The 7,836-nt window shown below is 34.2% G+C and overlaps 1 pseudogene; it reads right to left on the reverse strand.

The window, feature by feature from the left end:
- Window positions 1–246: 246 nt before the first annotated feature.
- LOC114748270 (protein GAMETE EXPRESSED 3-like) lies at window positions 247–5,147 on the reverse strand (annotated as a pseudogene).
- Window positions 5,148–7,836: the final 2,689 nt, after the last annotated feature.

A 7,836-nucleotide genomic window follows, 5' to 3' on the forward strand; every position in this document is an offset into this window, starting at 1 on the left:
AGAGGGAGATTTTGGGGATAGAAACCAGAATGCTTTTTGGGATTTTGATTACAGACTCAACAATTTCAAGTGTGTTAATGCAACAACATCATTACAACGTTTTGACCAATGACCTTTTGTACTGAACAATTCTCCAAGAGTTTTCCATGAGTTTTTCACAATGGAATCAGGTTTCTGTGCATATACAGAGTCACAACAATAAATACTGCTGAAGGAGAGATCCCCTAAAATAGGCCTCTTGTAAGTTCAAGATAAGGTTTTTCTTCTCTTTAACCATGTCCTTCTACTACTTCTCCGGACAAACTCTCTCCCCCCTTCAAGTGACATCACTCCCAATCTCTCTTGTTCTTCAGGAGACGAAATGAATAACTTAGGGCTAGCTTTTGCGTCTGATGCACTTATATACCTTCTCCTTACAGACTCTTCATCACTTGATGCGTCATCCTCCATAGATGTCTGTCCATTTGCTGTATCAGATGAGTCCATGCCTTCAAGCATGTTGGCATCTTCCTCAGTGGTACTTTCTCCAGAAGTTGTATCACTGAGAGTATGGAATCTACCCTGAAATGAAGAGAATTTTGCTTTTTTCTTATACAAAGGAAGAAGAGATTTTGATTGTGAGTCATTCTTGTCTCTCCCCAAACTATAAGGTGGTTGAGAGCTTCCTTTCAATGCATTCCCTTTCTCGTACCATATCATCCATCTTTTCATGAACTTCATCGCCTGTTTCTTCCTTTAAGGCTTTTTCTTCTAGTTCAGTAATCTTCCTGACAAATGCTTTCTTCTGGAGTTGAAGAGATCGCTGAAATGCGCCCAGTTTTGCAGATGTTGATTTAAGAAACAAGCTTAATGGAGAAAGAAGTAACGGTTTTAAAGAAAAAGAGAATGAGAAGGGTGTTGAGATCTTACTCGCTTTTCTAGAAAGCTACCAAGGCCTTGATTTTGAATCTTCTTTTTTGCCCAGAATGTACAGCAGAATCTCAAAACTCCAGCCAATGCCACTAAAAGAGCTGACTCGAAGAAAAGGAACAAGATTATTGCCCTTTCATTGCCTGCAGGGGGGGGAAAAAAATCATTCAAATGTTGAACAGCTATACTTCTATCTCGTTGCTCTACATAATTTAACTTAACCTGTATAGATATTCACAAGCTCGGTCCTTGCTTGAGAGCAGCTAGAAGTAAGCTTCTGATCTATAAAGGGATGAAAAGTATTCAGGATATTTGAAAATCAAACCAAGACAACCAGATGAAATTATACAAGCATATGCTAGAAGAAATTGGCATTAAGACTCAATGGTATTAAATAAATTGATGTAAAAATTATAACAGCAGCAATAAATTTGACGACATGCTGGATATATTATGAAGATTATTCCCAATATGCCTTAGGTTGTTCAGGCCCCCAAAAAAAAAAAATTATGCCTTAGGTCGCCATAAATTCCGCAGGAATGAATTCGAAGACATGCCGGATGCAAATCAGCTTGTTTAATGACTTTTATCCAACTCCAACTTAAAGAAAATTTGGCTTTCTTAGGCTATCATCTAATTTTCAGTGAGCAAAATGTCTTACATGTGTATTTTAATGTATGTTTTATTTGAAGAACCTGGCATATTACTAAATTCTGGCATTTATCTTCACTTTCCCTCTTGTCATGATAAAAGCAGCACGCATGCTAAGAGAAATTCTCAGGTGTAACTTAGCTGGCATTTAGAGATCAAAGCCGACTCATATGATGCAACCGCAACACCTACATTTCAGTTTAACTTAATAGCAGCCAAAATGGTTACCTATTGTACGGCATCGCAGTGGGTTGCCTGTATCTGCATTAAGTATCATAATTAAGACATTAGTGCATTCAAGCAAATTACTGATCTATATGATTACTATGCTTTAGTGAACACTACATTGAGAGTATAAACAGCTATCAAGTGATTCTCATAGTGTCCTTTATCTCAAAAGCTATCATGATATTTAAAGGAATAGGCTCTTACTTGAGGTAGCAAAAAAGGCAAGAAGAATCTCCTCATCGATTATAAATTGACCTAGATCACTCTCTTGCACTAAAGATGAAAACTGGCCTGAGTCAACATTGAGGAATTGTGATAGGCTCCAATCTATGGAAACTTTTTGTTACAAAAAGAAAAATTTACGATAAACAGACAAGGAAAGATATTATGCATACATGGATAGCTTTCGGACCAATAAACTGACCCGGTTGCAGGAACCAGTAAAGTGAATAGTGCAGCTTTAGGTTGACCAGCTGAAACATGGGTGAATTCATCAATACCATTGCTGATTTTTCCTTCCATCTGTGTCTGGGATACATAGACTGCATAACCAGAGCAATCAAGCATAGGACCAACTTGAATCACAACATTCTCTGCGTTTATTCTTGAGAATTTTTGAAGAGAACCAGTTGGTGAAAATGAGTATAAGAATCCATCCAATGAACCAATAGACACCCATCCTTTGACAGAAAATAAAATCATTAGCTCTGGAGAAACATCAGACGACTGCAAAAGTTTTAAATTAACCCATGAACTTGAAAAATGGGGTAAACGGGAAAGTGGGACAAGTGTCTAACCGTTAAAAATAAACATCTGACTATCTGGCGTTGGACTATCATGGAATATCAGTAAAATTACTAGACAAAAGAATATGCATGTAAAGTGTAAGTATGGTCAGATCATGCCCTACAGATCCTCATGATGAGTTGGAAAAAAGAATCATGGAAAGCGATGGATAATGGAAAGAAAGTATCACTCAGAAAAAAAAATAGGGGTGATGGCCTTATGTGCCCATAAAAATTCAACAATGGAAATTTAACATAGGAGACTCTACAAATTCTCTGGATATGTTTTTTAAGGCCTAAACCAGGTCTTTACTAATTGACGATTCACGTAGGATGAAAACAATTTACAACAAAATGATGATTTCACATGCACACGCCGTATATGATCTCAAAAAACACTTTCATTTCTCATCAGAACACTATACAAAACTTGTTGATGTTGTTTTTGGTCTCACTTAAAGTAGCTATTGAAGTCATATTATTGACATTACAAGTCACTTTTCAGTGTACATCGACAGCAACAGATAAGCCTCACTGATACTGTTCAGGTTCTTAAATTGAGTGAAAGCAAAAGGCTTACGCTTACCATTAGAATCAACTACAGGTGCACTGTCTGCTGTGCTCAATGGTCCGATGTTCTTCTGCCACAAGATATTACTTGAGTAGACATCAAGGGCCAACAGAAGAGCCTTCACTGGAACAGCTACATAAAGGTGACCATTGTTTCCTGGGGTGATTGTGAAAATTTTATCTAATGAAGTGAAATCCTGTATCCATTTAAATTGACGGCTGCGAACTGACAAACAATATAGTTCTCCTTCGGTGTTTGAGATCTGAAATGCAAAAAGCATAGCGGTAAAAGAAGAAGGGGGGAAAAAAAAAACCATCACACATTGAGTTAGTCATTATAATGCTGCACGGAAACAAGAAATATCGCTTGCAACCATCTAAGAACGCATTTAGCAGTATCAAGTAGGAGAAATTCATATATCCGCTTCACATGATTAATAGAGATATAAGTTTGTGAGGAGTGGGTATAGTAGACGTGCAGCTGAAAAATTTGTCTTACAGTGCATCTAATCATAATAGGGCTGGTTTGCAAATTTTATTCACACTGATCGACGTAAAAATATATCTGCAGGTAAAATTTGAGTAACTCTGAATGACGTTGCAATTAGCACAGCTTTCCCTTGTAGGCTTCTGGCTGTTCGGCCCAATAAGATATATCATGCACAAAAATATTTTTAATGAATGTACATGAGACTGATTTTTTCCCACTAATCTGACTTCTTTCAAGTTAAAATGACTCTAGGATGAGAATAAGAATGTACATGAGACTGATTTTTTCCTTCTCGTTTTATTCTTCTTTCTTATCTATCTCTCACTTATTTCACTTATTCTCCAAGTGCTTATCATGCTTGCAAATGACCCAAATCCTCCATTCAATACATATGTTGCTGTTCCAACAGCCGCAGGTTAGAAAGATAAAACGCAGTGAACTAGGGATGGAAAAAACCTTACATATATACTGGCCTCACATTGATCAAGCACTGGGAGTGACTTGAAAAAACAATTTGTCATTGGTTAAGCGCAGGTCCAACACTCCAGCGTAAGCGTCCATAGAACTGGTATGCAGAGAGTCCACAATCCCTGACGTTGATGAATAATGTGGAACTTAAAGTGCTCACTGAGAGTCCAATGATTTCGACTGCGTCCTGTTGATTTGTCTCCGGCCCAAAGAAAACTTGTGCCTCAGGCTCAGAAGTTCCACGGCTTCCAAATTTCTCCAGCACTCTGTTCTCTGCAACCAAATATATCTGGAAGCGCTTTACAGGAGTTAGAAACCTCTGGAAATTTCAGTTGCTTCTGATAATTTTGCAATACACAATCTTCATGTTTCTTAAATATGTGTATAAAAATGCTCATGTTTATCATGTCACCACCATACGAAAGAAAAAAAATAAATAAATAAACATCCAAATCGCAAAAAACATGGATAAGGTAGGCAGAGAAGTGTACATAAAAGCATAAGAGAATCGGAATACATGACCATGTATATATGAAAGAAAGATAAAGACAAGGGCGACGAAGTTGACAGAAAATAATGGTAAAAAGACAAACATATCCTCGGGCAGGTTACAAACATTATACTATGGTGTCCACAACAAAACTTGTCACTGTCCATCAAACCAGGATTTTGTTATGAGGCTTACAAATCGAAGACTTACCTTGCCTGGACCTCCACGAAGAAAAGCCATAGAGACATTGCATTTGAATTCTAGATGAACAGACCAAGCGATAGTACCATTATTTTCAAAGGCAAAGAAATAATTCTCAGAACAAGCATAAACCCTTCCATCATCTCCAATCAGAGGCTTCGAAAGGCGAAGAGAAGGACCTGAAAAACACAATATGCTCTAGTAAAGAAGTTTGAAGTTTGGGAAATGCAGTTATTATGGCGCAATGTATATGGAGGTGGAAGCACAGACCTTTAGATGAGTAATGATAAGCAGATATAGGAGAAGCCAAATCGGAGAGCCACAGAGAAATCACAAGGAACAGAGAGATCGCCATGGAAGAGTGTGAACTGTTAGATTTGAAGAAATGATCGCGAGCTGTAAGTATGGTCCCAACAACTCGACGTGGACGATAGTATAGGGTAACCGTTATCGTTACCTCACTGTAATATGCAAACATGCTTTAATTAGTGTACACGTACAGCTTGAAGATATTGTATCAAAAAAAAAAAAAAAAAGAAGCTTGAAGATAAACTATATTTTTAAAGATAAAAATAATTTTGCTGAGCACATATGCTTTGGCTGCTTTGCTTGGATAGGAAGAAAAGTTGGGAGAAAAGAAAATGGGAGGAGAGAAAATAGAGAGAAGGAAAAACTAGAGGGAAAATGTTATCATCCCTCTTGCTTGGATAGATGAGAGAAAATAGAGAGAAAAGAAAATTAATAAATATCCAAATGAGTAAAATGTCCTTGTCAAATATATCATATTTAAAATTAAATTAAATTAAATATTGTGATAGAAAGATTATACTAACATTGGCATCATCAAATGATTAAAATCAAGTTATTTGGTTGATATATATTTTCAGATTATTATATTTTAAAGCCAAATTATTTAATAAAAATATTGTTTTAAGATTAAAAAAATAAAAATGAATAAATTTTTAAATGATTTAAGTTTTTTTGGAGAGAAAATGAGGCATGAGACCCACCTTATTTTCTCCTCACTTTTCCTTCTTCCCACATTTTCTCTCCTACCCAAGCAAGAAAAAAGTTGTTTCCCCTCATGTTTTCTTCTCCTGTTTTCTTTCCTCCATAATTTTCTCTCAATCCAAGCAGGGGTACAAGTGCATTTATTTTCAATTTAAGAAATATTTTATGCTGGCCAACAAGTAGATGCTATAGAGGTTAAATATTTTTTCATCAAAATTTGAATTTTTTTAATTCCTTTCCTTCTTAATTTTCCAATTTTTTCAAAAAATAATTATTAATTTACTAATGGTTAATTATATGATAAATAAAATAAATATAAATCTACAGGAAAAAATTACTCATCAAACCCTGAATATAAGATCAATTTTGTAGTATAAACTGCCCTACAAAATGAGCTTTACATTTATAAGCAAGAAGTAACGTTTTGATACAAAAATAAATATAAACTCTTTATCAAAAGGGGCAAACCATTTTGGGGTTGAGCTGCCTTTTTGGGTTAACGTACATTCAGTATAAAGTATTTTTTATGTACATTTAATCCTTTAAAATATTAAATATTGCATTTAGCCTCTTAAAGTAATTCTCTCTAATGTATCCGGCATTCTAAAATATTTTTAGTATAATTTTACACATACGAATTAGAGTATTGGATGCATCCAAAAAAACAATTTGAGACATTGGATGTATATGAAAAAATATTTTAGAGTACTGCATACATTAAAATATAATTTAACTGAAAAATATTTTAAGTTGCTTCAAAAAAAAAATTTATTTTAGGTTACTGCACCCAAAGAAAAATCCGAAAAGTCATCTTAACTTTTTTTTTTGGTTTTCTTAAGATTTTTAGAGTGATAGTTTGTATAAACGAAGATAAGTTAAACATAGGAAAGATGATTTGCATAAATAATAAGAGATTAATTTGAACATAAGGATGATAACTTACACACACTATTGTCAAACTCATGAGTTGACTCTCCGAATTTAATGTTTTTATGTTTTTAGTTGACAAAATCGTGTCAATTCACTCTTAAACCTGTGATAACTATAAACTCGATTAAACTTATGAGTTTATTTACTGAGTTTACTGTTTTTACGTTTTAAACTTATAAAATCGCGTCAACTCGCTTTTAAACTTGTGCTAAATTTTTGGATTTGATTATGTTTAATGATTTTATATATGAATTTTATAAAAATTTCTTTGTTAAATGTGATAAATTATGAACATTGATGGATATAATTTCAATTATTTAAAGTTAAAATATATTTAAATAAAATTGTTCTTATTTTTAATATATTAATTATTTGATTATATACTTGTAAACATCAATTTATTAATAAAGGTAAACTCTTACGAGTTTACGATCCGAGTTTATATCATTCTTATGAGTTTGTTTAAACTCGTAAGTTCGATAACCTTGCTTACACATAAAGAAAGATGAGTTGTTCATAAAGAAAGTTCAGTTACACAAAGAGATGTGACACATGGGAAGATGATTGCATATAAGGGAACATGGATTGAACATAAGAAAAGTTTAGATGCACTAAATTTTTAGGTATCATTTACTAATTAAATTCTCAATGATGGATTTATTTTCAATCTTTTCCTTTTCTTTTGAGCCTAGTAGAACTAGCAAACAACATTATGAAAGAAATGAGATTTCTTTATTTTTTTGTTTTTCTCAGCGAGTTGTGTTTGTGACAAAAGCACAATCTAGTGTTTTTTTTTTCAGCTTGGTAAATTGCCTCATACATATTTACATATTCGTAAAATTGAAAATAGAAAAAATTTATTTATAAGAATAAAATAATTAATTTTTGAATAACGAAGGTATCACTAAAATGTCTCACCTTTCCTACCTTCAATTCAATCTAAACACAAGATCCTTAAAATTCTTCCCCTTTCCTCCCCTTCATTCTCCTCCCCTCTATATCTTTCCTCCCTTTCCCTTCCCTTCCCTTCCATCCCTTCCATCAGTTCCATTAAAATTCTTCTCCTTCTCTCCCATCCATCGAGCCAAACACCGTGGCAGTCT

This window comes from Neltuma alba, unplaced genomic scaffold (assembly GCF_004799145.2).
Source record: "Neltuma alba isolate B1F8T4 unplaced genomic scaffold, ASM479914v2 tig00005664_pilon, whole genome shotgun sequence".
NCBI classification, from domain to species: Eukaryota; Viridiplantae; Streptophyta; class Magnoliopsida; order Fabales; family Fabaceae; genus Neltuma; species Neltuma alba.